Source organism: Dama dama, chromosome 18 (genome assembly GCF_033118175.1).
Source record: "Dama dama isolate Ldn47 chromosome 18, ASM3311817v1, whole genome shotgun sequence".
NCBI classification, from domain to species: Eukaryota; Metazoa; Chordata; class Mammalia; order Artiodactyla; family Cervidae; genus Dama; species Dama dama.
Window position 1 is genome coordinate 45,714,114 of NC_083698.1, and position 19,324 is coordinate 45,733,437.

General features: G+C 38.5%; 1 long non-coding RNA gene across 2 annotated transcripts; it reads left to right on the forward strand.

Annotated features, from left to right (window-relative positions):
* Positions 1 to 4,646: 4,646 nt before the first annotated feature.
* LOC133072803 (uncharacterized) lies at positions 4,647 to 17,462 on the forward strand. Of its 2 annotated transcripts, none has more exons than XR_009696811.1 (3): positions 4,647 to 4,681; positions 16,939 to 17,007; positions 17,369 to 17,462. It is a non-coding gene; the product is annotated as an uncharacterized LOC133072803 (long non-coding RNA). The 2 variants fall into 2 exon arrangements; XR_009696812.1 differs by lacking the exon at positions 4,647 to 4,681 and adding an exon at positions 9,379 to 9,444.
* The last annotated feature ends 1,862 nt before the right edge of the window (positions 17,463 to 19,324 follow it).

The window sequence follows — 19,324 nt, forward strand, 5'->3', positions numbered from 1 at the left end:
GTCAGGGTTAGGTGGCCCACCTAAGATCACAAAGTTCCTTAACTAGAGGACAAAGAGTAAATCAGCCTTCTGATTATTAGTCTTCCGCTACTCTACTTCCCCCAGGAACGTAATTTTAGTTTCTGAGAGAAGAAACCAACATGAACGTCTTAGAGCTTTCTTTCGTCAAACAAGAATTCCATAAAAAGGGAGGGGAAAGGAAGTAGACATGGTGATTTTAAAATTTGCCCATGATTTGTGTACAGGACCCAATAGAGGCCCTCCCAGGACAGACTCTTCCCCCATATCCTCTGCTGTAGCTCCTCTCTAAAGTACCTAGATCACAGTATCTGATGTACATTTCCTGGGTTGTTCTACAGATGTTAAAACTCCACTAAATGGAAAGTTTTAGCTACTTGAAGACCCAGATTGTGTAGCACCCAGAACTACTAGAGCATGAGGATTGATGATGTTAACCCCTGTGACACTGCCCTGTTACTTCACCATCAACCAGAGAATTGCCCACAACCTAATCAGATACCCCAGAACCCATCTCCCTCACCTGGTCTTTAAACATGCTTTCCTAAAACTCAGCAGGGAGCTCAGGTTTTTTGTATTAATAATAGAGTTAATAATTAGTACAGTTACAGTATTAACTGTCCTGGTCTCTTCATAAAGCACCCTATGATAAAAGCTGCACTTTCCTTCACCATAACCCAGTGTCAGTATATTGGCTTTACTGTGCCAAAGTGAGTGGACCCAAGTTTGGTTCAGTGTCAATAATTCTCCCTTTATGAGGTGGAGCTAGATTCCTCTCCTCTTGAGTATAGAAAAGTTGACTTGCTTCTAACAAAATATGGTAGAAGAGATGGTGTATCACTTCCATGACTAGGTCTTGAAAGGAAATGTGATTTCTTCCATTACTCTCTCTCTCTCTCTGGGACATTTGCTCTAGGGAAACCAGCTGCCATTTGTACGGACTCTCAAGAAGCTCCATGGAGAGAAACTAGGACCAACTGCCAACAGCCCTTTGAGTGTGCCGTCTTAGAAGCAGATTCTCCAGACCAGCAGTGCAGCCTTCAGATGATTGCAGCCCTGTTTGACTTCTGTCCAGAGCCAGAACCACCCCTCTACGCTTCTCTTGAATTTTGAACCCACAGAAATTATGAGATAATAAATGTTTGCTGTTTTAAACTGCTAAGTTTGAGGGTAATCCATTACATAGCAATCATCGATACAGTAGAGAAGAGGAAGGAAGGCAAAGAAGAAAAAGAAGGGAGAAAGAGTAATCAGAAAAAAATGCTGCTTATAAAACATTCTTATACAGCACAGCCAAAAAATGTTCAGAGAATAACTAAAAACCACAGAAGCCTGACGAGTTAGGGAGGTGCCAAATCAACATATTTGAAACCCAGAATGTCATGGTTTCTGTAAGAATACATCCAAAAATTGTTGTATAATTTAAAATCATGCAAAGCACCACTCTCATCATATTGATCAGATGTATACAAGCCCAATATTCTATTTATGGGGTAGAAGAAGATTTTTTGGGAGAATATGATTACTCTTTATGGCAGTAATCTCTAAAGTGAAGAGAATATGCTCATTATTTCTAATTTCTCTCATATGTTTAAAATATACATACACACACACATATGCACACATGTATGTTTATTTAGAGACTTTTTAAAAAATTAAGTTTTCTATCATCTTATTTTTTCCTTAAAACTGCCTCCAAGCTCCAAGAGTTGATCCATCTAAAATCCTTATGACAGTCTTTCCAGGAAGATCTGGGAGCTCAGAGGCAAAGGAAGCTCTGCTAGTTCAGTGATAATATTTGGGGAGGGGTTGGCTGTCAGAGAAATAAGCCTCTATAATATAACCAAAGTTGCAGTCATTAATCATCTCAATGAAAGATTTAATCTTGATGAAAATCAGTTGATCATCCTGTCAATTAATTCAATAGTTTGAGCCTTCATGAAAGATGCAAGTCCTTCTTGTTATGTATAAATACCTCCCTATGCACCTATCCTGTTATAGCTTTACATTACAGTTAATACAGGATGAGGAGCCCTCTGAACTTTCCACTGACTCTGATATTTGTGGATGTCATTCATCCTAAATGTGGATTATTTCTCTTTGAGTCTCTGATTTATTTTCCATTCAGCTTTCATCTTCTCAGACTCAACAATGAACCAACATCAAAGGAGGAAAGCAAAATTAAAGAAGAATAAATGTCACCAAAATGAAAGTTAAATTTTTTTGAACAGTGTTGTATATAAGATAATAACTTGTTCCCAAACAAGCAAGGACACGTGATAAGAGAGTAGCCACACTTTAAGCCTGAATTCAGAAAAGTCAGCGAGTACCAAGCCTAACCTCACATGTGTGAGACTGGGTGTGTGGGGAAGGGGAGCAGGTTGTGAGACAGAGACGGTGAGAAGGCAGGCAGACTAGGGAAGGGAGTCTGAGCACATGGCCTGGAGGAAGCAGCCAAAGGAATGGGGATCAATCAAGAAGAAATCTCCAAAATTAAAGAACAATTGAGTCAAGCAGGTTTGGGAAAGGTGAAAGAGGTCACTGACTTGAGTTTTTCTGGGAGACAGACTAACATATATACAAATCAGATGGAGGAGAAAACAGACCTTGGTTTGATAGATAGCTGAATGAGAAAGAAAGTAGTAACTACATTAGTAAACAGATAAATACCAGTAAAAAGAGAAAATGAAAAAAGTAGGAGAGTTGACCTCATGTTGGTTTTTTTCCTCCAGAGAAAAGAGAGGTCTGCAATAACTTGTGAGTGACAAGACTCCAAGACTCCTAGGGGATGCTTCATGACCATGCAGTCCGGTTCTGGGAGGAGAGCCTCTTAGGATTATGCAATATTAGGAGTTGAAACAGGACTCCTTCTAATGCTCTGAGATCGTACTGTTTATTTTCCTAATGGGAGACTGTATTTTCAGTGGCAGAGGCAAATGTCTGAGAGTTAGAAAGCATAATAAAGTTCAGGGGGTGGGGGGGGAACTTCCTGGAACAGATTGGCTTACCATTGCATTTACAAATAAATCCCCTACTGTTAAAATACGCCTTTGGCAGACAGATTCAGTTTGCTTCTGGAAAAAAAGGGAAATAATAAAATCCATGACATCAGTGCTTTTGACTATTTCATTGAAGGAAGCTAACAAAAGATAGCAGTAATTGGAGGTGCTCCACAATTTTTGATTCAGATGAAAATTTTTTTCATAATTTTATTGTGAAGTCTAGTAGTAGCAAGTGACAGAATAATACCACATGTCTAAAATTATGCTGCACAAAGGTGACAGACTTAGACATTCCAGCATCTTAAAATCAATAACAGAATGACCAAAAAGAGCTTGAATGGTGCTTGGGTCTGAAGAGACAGTCGTCAATACATTGAGACATGCATCTTTTAAAAATAGAGTCAGCAGATGGGTTGTCTTCTAACTGTGTGAAATGTATAAAATCACTAGGAAAATATGATTAGAATTCCAAAACATTATGGATAAAGCTTGAAATAAGGCAAGAATATTCATGCAACCCTCTGCAATATACACAACAATAGAAAGTCTGAAAATATACTCCATGGTAAAATGCTAATGAAACATTAATAAGCAAAATTTTCTGTACATGATCAGTGAAAGTAGAGCATTATTAAGTGTTAGAAATCTCTTATTTAGGGAAGAGTGCAGCTATATAAATAAAGAGGACAGGATTAGAAATGGTACAAGCAATCTTTTTGGTAGATCGAAGAATCAGGAGAAAAGAATACATAAAGTGTGATCCCAGTCTTGTTTTAAAAAAATAACAGCTAAAACAACAACAACAACAACAGAAAAAAACAGCTGTTGTCTCTGGATATATGGAATATATGAAATTCTAATATTTCCTTTGTATTTTTTATTTTTCAAATACGAGTGTGTATTATTATTTAAAATAATATTTTTTAAAATTGTGCTGCAGATTTAAGGTCAGTACACTGTATAAATAAGGGAAAGACCATATGTAAGTTGTAACCTACAAAAATAATATTTTTATAAGGATGACAAGAACAGACGGATTCTGTTTTCATTTTGGTGACAAATACGTAGGTCTAGATTCAGTGTAAGCAACTTTAGAGTGATTGAGGCAGAGGAGAGGAAAAAATATTTTTAAAATGAGAAAGTTTTTATAATATTTTTAAATGAATTAAATTCTCATAATCTTAAAAGTAAGATTAAAAAAAAAAACATGAAAGGAAGCAAAACAAAATTAGAAGAGGTTTAAAGAGAATCTCATACAGAATTGATTTCTTATAGAGTTGAAAATTATAAACATGTATGTACCTTGAACAGGATGTGAAGTATTTCTACTGAAACATGCATAGGATCATAGGACTCTAGGCCTTAAAAGAATCTTAGAGATTATCTAGTATCTAATTCCTTCATTTTATAGAAGAAACTAAGATCCAGAAAGGCAAAGTGCCCCAAACCTAGTTGTCAGCATTTAGTGCTCATTTTGTCTGGTTCTACTGTGGTTTATGCCCTATGTGAACACTGCAGTCTTCCTCTTAAAATTTCCAAAAAGGAGAAGGAACATTCATTAGGGCTGGGCCATGATACAATAGTGCATATTTAAAGGGATGTGTTCAGCTTTTCTAAAACTGAAGAGGATTGGATAACTGGCAGGGAATTGAAAGAAAAAGGTAAGCTACTTATAAATTGCATGGAGGAAATGGAGAGTGGTGTGGTGGGCATGAGAGATATCAATGAACTCAGACACAACTTGGGAAGCATGAGTAAAAGAGATTACCCCAATGAGATTGACCTTGAACCAAGGGTAGAATGTGGCAGCTCCCTATAGAACATTGCTGGTTGGTAAAATATACTGATTTTGTAGGTGTTTAGGGTTTATGTTTGTAGAAAGATAGAATCAGAAATAATTTTTCATGCAAAGCCAAGTAGAAAAGTTTTCTGGAACTCATGAATGAGAACAAAGTGTTAATGGAGTTCTTCAGTTCAGGGAACCATGACAAATAAAAAATAGGAAGCAGAAAGAAGGTAGGTCAATCAAGAGGTGTGTGCCAACACTGAACACAGAAATAAATTGGCTTATTAAGGAATTGGTGGTGGTGGTTTAGTCGCTAAGTCATGTCTGACTCTTACGACCCCATGGACTGTAGCCCACCAGGCTCCTCAGCCCATGGGATTCTCCAGGCAAGAATACTAGAGTGGGTTGCCATTTCCTTCTTCAGGGGATCTTTCCAACCCAGGAATCGAACCCAGGTCTCCTGTATTGCAGGCAGACTGAGCTACAAGGGAAGCCCTTTAAGGAATTATTTGACATAAAATAGTGCATCCAAGCTTTAGGGAGAAAATTCTGAGCAGAAACAAAAATGACAACAACCCAAGTGGGTGGGTAGAGATATTTAAATTTAGGTTTCTGTTACATTTTTTTTTGCTTGTTTATTTGTTAAATCATGTCTGATTCTGTGACCCCCATGGACTGCAGCACACCAGGCTTCCCTGTCCATCACTGTCTCTCAGAGTTTGCTCAGATTCATGTTATCTAACCATCTTATCAACTTGTCTTCTGCCACCCCTTTCTCCTTTTGCCCTCAATCTTTCCCAGGATCAGGGTCTTTTCCATTGAGTTGGCTCTTCGCATCAGGTGGTCAGAATATTGGAACTTCAGCTGCAGCATCAGTCCTTCCAATGAATATTCAGGGTAGATTTCTTTTAAAATTGACGGGTTTGATTTCCTTGCAGTCCAAGGGACTCTCAAGAGTCTTATCCAGCACCATGGTTCAAAAGCATCAATTCTTCAGCATCCAGCCTTCTTTATGGTTCAGCTTTCATATCTGTACATGACTACTTTAGCTTTGACTGTACAGATCTTTGTCAGCAAAGTGATGTCTGGGCTTTTTAATATGCTGTCTAGGTTTGTCATAGCTTTTCTTCCAAGGACCAAGCGTCTGTTAATTTCATGGCTGCAGTCACCATTGGCAGTGATTTTGGAGACCAAGAAAATAAAACCTATCACTGCTTCCACGTTTCCCCCTTCTATTTGCAATGAAGTGATGGGACCGGATGCCATGATCTTAGTTTTCTGAATGTTGAGGTTTTTTTTTTTTTAACCTTGAAAGTCACTTTTTTTTTTTAATATAATGTATTTATTTTAATTGGAGACTAATTACTTTACAATGTTGTAGTGGTTTTGCCATACATTGACATGATCTGCCACAGGTGTACATGTCTTCCCCATCCTGAACCCCCCTCCCACCTCCCTCCCCATCCCATCCCTCTGGATCATCCCAGTGCACCAGCCCTGAGCACCCTGTCTCATGCATCAAATCTGGATGGGTGATCCTTCTCACATATGATAATATACAAGTTTCAATGCCATTCTACCAAATCATCCCACCCTTGACCTCTCCCACAGAGTCCAAAAGAGTCTATACATCTGTGTCTCTTTTACTGTCTCGCATGTAGGGTTATCATTATCACCTTTCTAAATTTCATATATATGCATTAGTATACTGTACTGGTGTTTTACTTTCTGGCTTACTTCACTCTGTGTAATAGGCTCCAGTTTCATCCACCTCATTAGAACTGATTCAAATGCATTCTCTTTAACAGCTGAGTAATATTCCATTGTGTATATGTACCACAGCTTCCTTATCCATTCGTCTGCTGATGGACATCTAAGGTGCTTCCATGTCCTGGCTATTATAAACAGTGCTGCGATGAAATTTGGCGTGCACATGTCTCTTTCAGATCTGGTTTCCTCAGTGTGTATGCCCAGAAGTGGGATTGCTGGGTCATATGGTAGTTCTATTTCCAGTTTTTTTTAAGGAATCTCCACACTGTTTTCCATAGTGGCTATACTAGTTTGCATTCCCACCAACAGTGTAAGAGGGTTCCCTTTTCTCCACACCCTCTCCAGCATTTATTGCTTGTAGACTTTTGGATAGTAGCCATCCTGACTGGCATGAAATAGTACCTCATCGTGGTTTTGATTTGCATTTCTCTGATAATGAGTGATGTTGAGCATCTTTTCATGTGTTTGTTAGCCATCTGTATGTCTTCTTTGGAGAAATGTCTGTTTAGTTCTTTGGCCCATTTTTTGATTGGGTCATTTATTTTTCTGAAATTGAGCTGCAGGAGCTGCCTGTATATTTTGGAGATTAATTCTTTGTCAGTTGCTTCATTTGCTATTGTTTTCCCCCATTCGGAAGGCTGTCTTTTCACCTTGCTTATAGTTTCCTTTGTTGTGCAAAAGCTTTTAAGTTTCATGAGGTCCCATTTGTTTATTTTTGCTTTTATTTCCAATATTCTGGGAGGTGGGTCATAGAGGATCCTGCTGTGATTTATGTCAGAGAGTGTTTTGCCTATGTTTTCCTCTAGGAGTTTTATAGTTTCTTGTCTTACGTTTAGATCTTTAATCCATTTTGAGTTTATTTTTGTGTATGGTGTTAGAAAGTGTTCTAGTTTCATTTTTTTACAAGTGGTTGACCAGTTTTCCCAGCACCGCTTGTTAAAGAGATTGCCTTTTCTCCATTGTATACTCTTGCCTCCTTTGTTGAAGATAAGGTGTCCATAGGTTTGTGGATTTATCTCTGGGCTTTCTATTCTGTTCCATTGATCTATATTTCTGTCTTTGTGCCAGTACCATACTGTCTTGATGACTGTAGCTTTGAAGTATAGTCTGAAGTCAGGCAGGTTGATTCCTCCAGTTCCATTCTTCTTTCTCAAGAATGCTTTGGCTATTCGAGATTTTTTGTATTTCCATACAAATTGTGAGATTATTTGTTCCAGTTCTGTGAAAAATACCACTGGTAGCTTGATAGGGAGTGCATTGAATCTATAGATTGCTTTGGGTAGTATACTCATTTTCACTATATTAATTCTTCCAATCCTATGAACACAGTATATTTCTCCATCTCTTTGATTTCTCTCATCAGCATTTTATAGTTTTCTACATATAGGTCTTTTGTTTCTTTAGGTAGATATACTCCTAAGTATTTTATTCTTTTCTTTGCAATGGTGAATGTGATTGTTTCCTTAACTTCTCTTTCTGTTTCTCATTGTTAGTGTATAGGAATGCAAGGGATTTATGTGTGTTCGTTTTATATCCTGCAACTTTACTATATTCATTGATTAGCTCTAGTAATTTTCTGGTGGAGTCTTTAGGGTTTTCTATGTAGAGGATCATGTCATCTGCAAACAGTGAGAGTTTTACTCCTTCTTTTCCAATCTGGATTCCTTTTATTTCTTTTTTCTGCCCTGATTGGTGGGGCCAAAGCTTCCAAAACTATGTTGAATAGTAGTGGTGAGAGTGGGCACCCTTGTCTTGTTCCTGACTTTAGGGGAAATGCTTTCAATTTTTCACCATTGAAGATAATGTTTGCCGTGGGTTTGTCATATATAGCTTTTATTATGTTGAGGTATGTTCCTTCTATTCCTGCTTTCTGGAGGGTTTTATCATAAATGGATGTTGAATTTTGTCAAAGACTTCCTCTGCATCTGTTTGAATGTTGAGTTTCAAACCAGCTTTTCACTCTCCTCTTTCACCCTCATCAAGAGGCTTTTCAGTTCCTCTTTGCTTTCTGCTGTTAGTGTGGTATCATCTGCATATCTGAGGTTGTTGATAATCCTCCCTGCACCAATCTTGATTCCAGCTTGTGATTCATCCAGCCCAGTATTTCACATGATGTACTCTGCATATAAGTTAAATAAGCAGGGTGACAATATATAACCTTGTCATATTCCTTTCCCAGTTTGAAGCCAGTCCATTGTTCTATGTCCAGTTCTAACTGTTACTTCTTGACCCACATATAGGTTTATCAGGAGACAGGTAAGGTGGTCTGGTACTCCCATCTCTTTAAGAATTTTTCACAGTTTGTTATGATTCACACAGTTAACAGTTATAAAATATGAACTATAAAAATGAATGGAATTTCATGGAGAAAACTCATCAATGTGTAAATGCTGAAAGGAGAAAAGATTAGCTTTGAATAAATACTACAATTGTGTTTCAAGTTTTCTCTTTTTATATCACCCAGAAAAATTGTTTTAAATTAAAAATATTTATGAGTTTTGTGATTAAAGCATTGACCAGCTTAAAAAAAATTGTCAACTATTTTTTTCATGACTAATACTGACCTGTTTGTCCCACTTCCCCTTAGATTCTGAGGGTCCTGCAATTATGCAATAAAGCCAGCTGAGGGGGACTTTAAAGGGTCCCTGCACACTGTGGGGAGATGTATTTCAAGGTTTTGTGGAAGATAGCTACATTTTGCCAGCTGCTGTCTCAGAGGCTTTGGTTCTGAACCAAGTATCTGTGCAATGATATCAGCTGTTCTGGCCCTGCTGCTAACATCCTCTGCCTTTGTTTAACAGCAGAAGATGGCATCCCAAACACCAGCAGTCTACTAGGAGGATGCAGTTCTACTTACCTCCAAATTGAGTAGGTCTTCCAGTTTATATGCTCTCAGATTCATCTAGTATTTCTTCATAACTATGTAATTTGTTTTCTATTTATTTATATAATGTCAATCTCCCTAACCAGAAAGTAAGGACAGGAATCATTTACTTCTATCCTGATTGTCCATCTGTGTAACTGTAACTCCTAGTGCAGTGCCTGGCACAAATTAGGTCCTTTCAGTAATGCTGACTTCATGGAGGAAGAATTCTCTCCAGGAGCCAGTACAGCTATGAAAAGAAATGTTCCCTAATCTATGTCAAACAAGTAACTTGCCACATTTTTTACTCCTGGAAAATGGTTGCATTTCAAATATCTTTTAAGGCTTATTCATTTTGCTTGGTGAAACTCTCAGCATTAGGATTCTTGATTCATTGCGATGTACTCCAAAAATAGGAAATCAAATCTAAATACATAAATTGGACCAGGAAGTAGTCTCTTGAATACATTATAATTCTTACTGATGGTAAACTCTCTTCCCAATAGCTTCCCATCCTCCCTGGACTGTTTCATACCAAAAAAGGCATGCTTTACAGAGCTCTTCGTCCTTTAAGTGGCAGGTTCTATTTAAATACATAGATAAGCCTTGTCAGGCGGTGCTGTATTAAGAGTATGGTACTACTGTAAAGTAACTTTGCAGTTAAAACAATACTTTTGGTAGCTTTTCATGTTCCTTCAATCCTTCCTCAGTTTTTGGAGACCTTGTGAACTCTGGGCCTGCCTTAAAAGAAATTTTTTAAAAATCAAGAACTAAACAACAGCTAAAAGTACCACTATAACATTTCCATTATCATACACGCAAGCATACACAAGCAGTAAATACATTTGATTTCCTAAATTTTGCATGATCTTACTTTGATACAGTGTCTGAGAAATCATCAGGAATACTATATGCTCAATCTTTGCTCAATCCTTACATTTTATAGGGTTCATGTGATTTTTCAGCTTGTGTCCAGCCTTTTCAGACAACAGGCTTATTCTATTAGGATCCATGGAGAATAAAACACAATTCCTGAGAAAACGAGATCTTTCCTCATCTTGAAGTAACAAACAGAGCCTGAAAGAGATGATTTAACAAGATTTAACCTTAGGTGCCCTCACTGAGTTATTATGATTCGTTTCAGATGTTATCTTCATTTTCCCAGTAGCAGAGTAATATCTTAGAAAAAGATGAGGTCACTAAGCTGCTCTACAAATACATCTTTCCAACTGATACAGTTTATATATATAATCTTGCTGATTCTGTTTCTGCTATTGAATAACTGGGAAACCTTGGAAATGTCATTTTAATTTGCTTCTGGCCTCATTTTCCTCATTTACAGAGTGAAGGAGTTGAAAAAGATCAATGCTTTAACATATTTGGCAACAAAACCCTTTCTTCAAATAAAATATTTTGTCAAAGCCTAAGGTATGGAATAGAATATGGCCCAAATTAACATAGCTTGAAAATCACTGATTTAATCTTTTGTCAATTTGGCTATGAAATATTATAATTCCTGTTGATATATTCATGGTTGATCCTGAGAAATACTCACTGAATACCTGCAGATATTAAGCCCTGCAATGATCTACTGTAGCTTATGCAAGCCAGGCCATGACCTGTTTCTCCTAGCAGATTATTTTCCAGAGGGAGAACACTAATTCCATAAATAAAATAAAAAGTTATGATACAAGTATAAAAGGATACACAAAATAAGGAGTGGTTACTTCTGGCCAGGGGATTGAAGAATTTTTCATGTGGGGTGGCATTTGACCAAGAGGTAGGATTTTTAACTGGGGAAGGTATGTAAGGGTTTCCAGGTAAAGCAAACATGGTAAGTGAAGGTGTAGAGGCAGGAATTTGAAAAGCAGTTTAAGAGAAAGGCACAACCATTGGTTGTGGTGTAAATGGCATAATGGGGACTTAAAGTTAAAGCTAAGAAATTGAGTTGAAATCAGATTATCAAAGTCCTTGAATCTCATAATAATGAGGTTTGCTTTTATTCTCCAGGAAACAAACAGCCATTGGGGGAAAAAAAAATTATTTTTTAGCAGAAGGTGATCTAAATAGAAATGTACCTAGAAAATATTTTTCAGAATAAGGTATAATAAGAAATGAAAAATACTGGAGACAGGAGGGTTAATTAGGAGACAATTGTCTGGCAAGAAGTGATGGAGACCCACCCTGGGCACAGTGCTATGGACCAAAATATGTCACCCAAAATTACCTATTACTATGTTGATGCTCTAACTCCCAGTGTGACAGTATTTTGAGACAGGACTTTTAGGAGGTCATTAAGGGCTTCCCAGGTGGCACTAGTGGTAAAGAACCTACCTCCCAATGCAGGAGACGTAAGAGACCCAGGTTCAATCCCTGTGTTGGGAAGATCCCCTGGAGAAGGAAATGGCAACCCATTCCAGTATTCTTGCCTGGAGAATCCCATGGACAGAAGAGCCTGATGGACAACAGTCCATAGGGTCACAAAGAATCAGACACAACTGAAGCGATTCAGCAGCAACAAGGTTAAAAGAAGTCATGAGGATGGGATCTTAATCCAATTGGATCAGGTAGTATTATAAAAAGAAAGAGAGAGAGAAATCATTGTCTTTCTCCAAGCACACAGACTGAGGAAAGGCCAGGGGAGGGCTCGGTGAGAAAAAGGTTGTCAGCAGTCCTGGAAGAGATCTCTCACCAAACCCAACCATGCTGGCACCCTGATCTCAGACTTCCAGCCTCCAGGACTATGAGAAAACAACTCTTGTTTTTTAAGCCACCTAGTTCAAGCTACTTTGTGATGGCAGCCTGAGCACATGAAGATGGTGACATTAGGAATGGCAGAGAGTGGACAAATGTCAGCAAGATGCCACGGAAATAGAATCAACAGGATTTGACATCTAATCCACTTTGTGATGTAGGAGGCAAAGGTCAACAGTGACTGCAAGCCAATGACTCGAAGGTGTTCTGATACCATTTATGGATACAGAGAACAGAAGGGAAAGAACAGTTCTGAGGGGGCAGAGCTTAATTTTTGGTTCTACATGTTTAGTGATTAAATTTGAGGCATTGGCAATATAACCATGCAGAGTCTTCTAGCAGATAAATGAAACTGTGGGTTTGGTGGTTAAGAGAGATGCCTGAACTAAAAATCTAATCCATTTTGGAGTCCTCTGCAGAGGTATAACATCAAGGACTGCTCATGGATGAACAAAAACATTCATGCACAAAAAAATCTGAATGACTCCAAGTCTATCAAAAATTATGCCTGTCTTTATGTTTTCCATGTAGGCCTGGCTTAAATGTGTTTTTACAAATTCTAGAACTTGGGCAGTAAAAGAGATTGAGAAAATACTGAATATCTACTTTTTAAATGGTAAATAAATGTAGTTTAAACACTTCCAAGTATCCCCTTCTGCTCTGATACACCTGTAATTTTTTTCTGTTGGCAAGAAAAAGACCAACCAGAATTTACTTGACCAGACAGTTCAGCAAACAAAAGATACTATGACCCTATGAGAAAAGGCTGAACTTTTCTTCAAATAAAGTACACATTAGCTCTAAGAGGACTGAAAGCAAAAATGGAACATTTGATCCCAGAAGTATGCTAATTAGCAAGAGAATTCCACACCTGGGAATCTTGGTTCTAGAATTTCCCAAGTGACAATGGATTAGCTAAATTGGGGACAGAACATGAGGAAGAAGAAAAGGACATAATGAAAGTAGAACAAGATGTTATAAAACAAAGGAAAATTTCATAAACATTTAACTCAGTGACACAATAAATAGGATATTTAGAGAATGAATACCTTGAAGGTCCTTCCCTGTTTTAAAAAAAAAAAAAAAAACAGCTACCTGTCTTAGGAGCAACCAATTTCTAAAATTCATAGGACTTGATGCAGGCTTGGAATCTCTCACAGAATGTTCAGCCCACTAAATAGAGACTGTAAAGTCAGAGCTATATGGTTCTCCTGACCCAGAGAAAAATAGAGTTCCATGAAATGTGGGGATCCCTGTAATTTAGCACCTGCCATAGAAATTCATACTTCTTAGTTTTAGCAAAGTAATATATGTAGGTCATTCCCAGTTCCCAGAAACAACCACTTGCAGTTAAATTTAAGCTCTTTTGTTAGATAATGACATATTTCTAAATCATATATATGTTACTATTTCTTGATTCTCCAATTAGATATTTCTATTGACTTCATGTTATGAAATGTCAGGATTTAGTGCTCTTATTCCATCTTCCAACAATACAGACACAGACATACACACACACTCTTCCCTTTTCTTTTTTCTGCCTGATATAGTCATACCACACTTTTTGGTTGAATGAATTCTCATTGTTTTCATTGTTATGACTACATAAATATTGCTCATGGCTAAGCAACATAATGTTCTTTGATTTTATCTCCTTTCTTTTTCAACCTTCTGTTTTCCCTGGAGTGGATCTCACTGTTGTCTTCAATTGTCTAGTTTTCTCTTAAACTATTATTCATTCTGGAACTCTCTTCTAGAGGTGTAGTTTTACAAATGTACCAAGCTAAATTCAAGCACATTACATAACTTGTCAGGGGCTTTCTTCTTCTTTGGGAACTTCCTTCTGTATGTCTCTGATTTCCTTTTTCAACTGGGCCTGCACACAGCTGCTATCTCAGGCCCTCTTCACCACTATTCTAAAAATTCTCTTAGCCTTTCTTCTGTGTGCATTCCCTTACCTGAGACAACTTCCTCCTTTTTTTACCCTTTCTTCCTTCTTTTTACTCAATAAATATTGAGTGCCCCCTATGTTCCAGGCATTGTTCTAGGTGTCATGGATAGAGAAGACCTAGTAATAATGAGTTCAGCATGAGTTTGTGGTGCCTATTAGACATCTTCCCTGGTGGCTCAATGGTAAAGAATCCACCTGACAATGTAGGAGATACAGGAGACGTGGTTTCGATCCCAGGACCAAGAAGATCCCCTGGAGGAGGAAATGGCAACCCGCTCCAGCATTCTTGCCTAGGAAATCCCATGGAGAGAGGAGACTGGCAGGCTACAGCCATGGAGTCACAAAGAGTTGGACACAACAGAGCATGCACATGCGTTAGTATTAGATATCTCACTGCAGTTGGATATAGAGATATTGGGTTCAGAGAAACATATAGGGTTCAGAAAGACTGGAGATAGAAATTTGAGAAGCATTCAGATATAAATGGTACTGAATGCCCCTGGGCATGCTCCTTGGAGAAGTGAGTGTGGAGAAAGAAGATATCAGGGGTGCTTCAGCATTTAGAGATCAGGAAGATAAGACATATCCGGGAAAGTGAGACTGAGAGTATGTGGCCAGGGAGGTAGGAAGAGAACCAAGAAAAGCAACGTCCTGAAAACTAAGTGAAGAGAATGTTTTACCTGGGCTTCCTCAAGATGGCTCCATGCTTAGTGGAGCCAGCAAGGAGATTCTCTCCCTTCCAGGAGGCCCTGGTTCCTCTATAAGGGGGTTTTGGTTCATTGAGTCTTATTCCCTTCAAACACAGAACAACAGCTAAAGAGCCAGACTGCCTAGGGTCCCATCCCAGTACCATTTGTGAGATGTGTGATCTCAGGCTATTATCTAACTTTTCTATGCCTTGGTTTATTCATCTGTAGGATAATAATATTTGCATCTGATAGAGTCTTTGTGAATATTAAATGAGTTGGCAGACATAAAGTGCTTAGAACAGTATCTGATAAGTAAATGTAACAACTGTTTTTCTATGATTGTGTATCAGAAGATATTAAAGTGCTTCTTGATTTTTCTTCTGTTCACTGCAGTCTTTACATCTCTGAGTTAATTTTTTTAGTTCATTTCCTTTCATCCCAGTCTTTCACACTAAAAGTTTTCCTTGGAAACGATGATTCCTACCTGAACTCACATTTATGAGATAGGTAGGGGTCAATATGGTTATTCACTGATGAATTTCAAAATGGGGTAAAAAGACAGAGAGCTGAGTTTTTCATGGAGGGAGCCTCAAATGTCAGCATCTGTAGATCTTGTTTCTTGGGTAGGTCAGTCCTCTAAAAACAAATCCTTGCCTAGAAGGGTGTAAAGCTCCAAATCACAATCTGGAGAGTTCAGTAGGGAAGGAAGCCAACAATAAGTAGTTCACAAAATCAGTGCATGCATGCTAAGTTGCTTCAGTTGTGTCCAACTCTGTGCAATCCTATGGGCTCTAGCCCACCAAGCTCCTCTTTTCCGTGGGATTCTCCAGGCAAGAATAGTGGAGTGGGTTGCCATGCCCTCCTCCAGGGGATCTTTCCAATCCAGGGATGGAACTCACATCTCCTGCATTTGCAGGAGGGTTCTTTACCACTAGCACCACCTGTATCACTCCCCTTCTTTTTAGTAGAGAATCTTATCTCTGCCATAGAACAACAGACTGGTTCCAAGTCAGGAAAGGAGTATGTCAAGGCTGCATATTGTCACCTTGCTTATTTAACTTATATGCAGAGTACATCATGAGAAATGCTGGACTGGATGAAGCACAAGCTGGAATCAAAATTGCCAGGAGAAATATCAATAGCCTCAGATATGCAGATGATACCACCCTTATGGCAAAAAGCAAAGAAGAACTAAAGAACCTCTTGATGAAAGTGAAATAGGAGAGGGAAAAGGTTGACTTAAAACTCAACATTCAGGAAACTAAGATCATGGCATTTGGTCCCATCTCTTCATGCCAAATAAATGGGGAAGCAATGGAAACAGTGACAGAATTTAGTTTTGGGGGGCTCCAAAATCAATACAGATGGTGACTGCAGCCATGAAATTAAAAGATGCCTACTCCTTGGAAGAAAAGCTATGACCAGCCTAGACAGCATATTAAAAAGCAGAGACATTATTTGCCAACAAAGGTCCATCTAGTCAAAACTATGGTTTTTCCAGTAGTCATGTGTGGATGTGAGAGTTGGACTATAAAGAAAGCTGAGCACTGAAGAATTGATGCTTTTGAACTGTGGTATTGGAGAAGACTCTTGACAGTCCCTTGGACTGCGAGGAGATCCAACCAGTCCATCCTAAAGGAAATCAACCCTGAATATTCATTGGACGGACTGATGTTGAAGCTGAAACTCCAAAACTTTGGCCACCTGATGCGAGCAACTGACTCATTTGAAAAGACCCTGATGCTGGGAAAAATTGAAGGCGGGAGGAGAAGGGGTCGACAGAGGATGAGATGGTTGGATGGCATCACCAACTCAATGGACATGAGTTTGAGTAAACTCCAGGAGTTGGTGATGGACAGGAAGGCCTGGCATGCTGCAGTCCATGGGGTCACAAAGAGTCGGACACAACTGAGCGACTAAACTTAACTTATCCCCACCATCAGCTGTGCCAACCTCTACAGAAAGTCAACTCCTCCATCTCCTGCTGGGAGTGAAGGAGAGCAGTTGCTCACCTCTGTAGGACAGAGGAGTGGCCAGCAGGTGGACAGTGTTTTCAGCATCTGTTACAAACATTACACTAACTCTTGCTCCTTCTCCCTCTCTAGGAGCACCCAGTGTCTTCAAATTCTCTGCTTCTGAGCCCTGGGACACAGAAGTGCTCTTGCATCTTGCTGGTTTGTGTTTACCCAAGCTTTTGTTCCAACCTTCTCTAGTTCGCTCAGCAAGCTCCACAGTTCTAGCAGATAACAGTCATTTGCTCTTGTCTCTTCTCCCATTTTTTCATTCTAAAAAAAAATTATTTTTTAAGTTTTTAACTGTGGTAAAATACAGGTATCAAATATTAATGACTGTAATCATTTTTAAGTCTATAGTTCAGTAGTGTTAAGTATATTCACATTGTTGTGCAACCAACCCCAGAATGTTTTCATCTTGCTAAACTGAAGCTCTTACCAATTAAAAAACTCATTTTCCCCTCCCCTAGTCTCCTGGCAACCACTGTTCCACTCTCTGTTTCTATGAATCTTGACTCTCTAGATGCTTTCCTAACGGCTCAGCAGTAAAGAATCTGCCCGCAATGCAAGAGACTTGGGTTCGATCCCTCGATCGAGAAGATCCCCTAGAGAAGGAAATAGCCACCCACTCCAGTCTTCATGCCTGGGAAGTCTCATGGACAGAGGAGCCTGGTGGGCCATAGTCCATAGGGTCGCAAAGAGTCAGACGCAACTTAGCAACTAAACAATAACCATAATAAGATAACTCACGTAAGTGGAATCACACAGTGTTTGTCCTTTGTGTCTGGCTTATTTCACACAGTATACTGTCTTCAAGGTTCACCCATGCTATAGCATATGTCCAAATTTCCTTCCTTTTTAAAGCTGAATAATTTAAATTTTGTATTATTATTTTATATTTCTATTATGATTCACTTGTCCTTTTGTTCTTATGAGTTTATAGTTTTGTTTTATTTTCCCCTTTCCTTTAGCCATAAGTTTAGTGGACTTTCAGGAAGCAGAGATAAACTTGTGAGTCCAACTTAGTTTTAAGAAACCCACATTCCATTTATGAAAACTAGCATTTAAGGATACATTCTCTGTAGCTTTTGAGAATCTCAAAACTTTGCAAGACTCCTTATAGGAGAAAAGAAAAATGAAGTTGCTTCTAGTCCTCATCTAACCAAAGAAGAACTTACACTTTGACATTAAGCAAAAAGGGTACTTCAAATAGTTATCTTCTTGGAATACATATAATATGTGTATACACTCTTCCCTGGGTAATCTAGTGTAGAGGCTCTCAAAGTGTGGTCCCTACACCTGCAGCATAAGCATCACCTGGGAGTTTGAGAGAAGAGTAAATTCTTAGGCTCTACCTTGGACCTACTGAATCTGAAAATCTGGGGCTGGGGCCAGCAACTGTATTTTAACAAGTCCTGCAAGTCCTTCTGGTGCTCCCTAAAGTTGAAGAACCATCAGTCATCTAGAAGCAATTCTTCACAAAGCTGCATCTAGAAATTAAACATTTATTTAGTCTCAGCCCAAATGTTTAAAAGATTTTTCAGGCTATGAGATGAACATCCTTCAGCAAATAAGTGTGAGGTGCCTATACCACCAAGTGACTGTGTTTGGGACTTTCTTCTCCACTGAAGAGGCAGACTGTCATATATTTATAATACCTGACCACTTTATTGTTTTATTTTTATTTTTTTCCATTAAGTTTACCATAGGATATTGAATATAGTTCCCTTTGCTTTACAACAGGACAAAGGATTGACCATAGTTATTATTATGCATTATAGAAGTTGTCCAAACTATTGGCTTATCCATGCTGTTGTCTTGTTTTAGCTGCTACTTATCAACCAACTTTTGTTTTTGTCCAATATGTTTCATTCCCATGTGTGAAAACAAATTTTGTAGCAGTCTTATTTTACTCCAGTACTGAACTCTTGGAGTTCTTTTACAATTGCTTCTGATTTTCTGAGACACTAGTGCAGACTGCTGTGTAAATCAACAACCAAAGAATCAATATCAGTGATGTTCTTTTAAAGAATTCAAAGATAAACAGTCCCCATAAGTCACTGTCACTGCGCTCCAAGGTTCAAAAGGAAATATTCTGAAAATGAAAGTAGGGGAAAGCATATAATATTACCAAAAGGGCTTTGGGGTAGTGAATAGAAGCAAGAATATGATTTGAGAAGTGAATGTGTGTTCTGAGAACAGTATTAACATAATAGGAATATCAGCATCAACCTTTACTTTTCTCAGGTCATGGTTATTGATTTAAAAACTGAGAGAAGTAAAAAATGTTATCAGAGAGCTGTTTGCAAAGATGCTTTAAATCCAATATGTCTTTATACTATTGCAGAATATCCTAGGATGGGACAGACCATAGAGGTCATCTAACCCAATCATGCATTTCATGCTTGACTCACCTCTATACCCCTAAAGAAATGACAGCCACATGACCCTCACATTGTGGTTCATAATAGAGTCATCT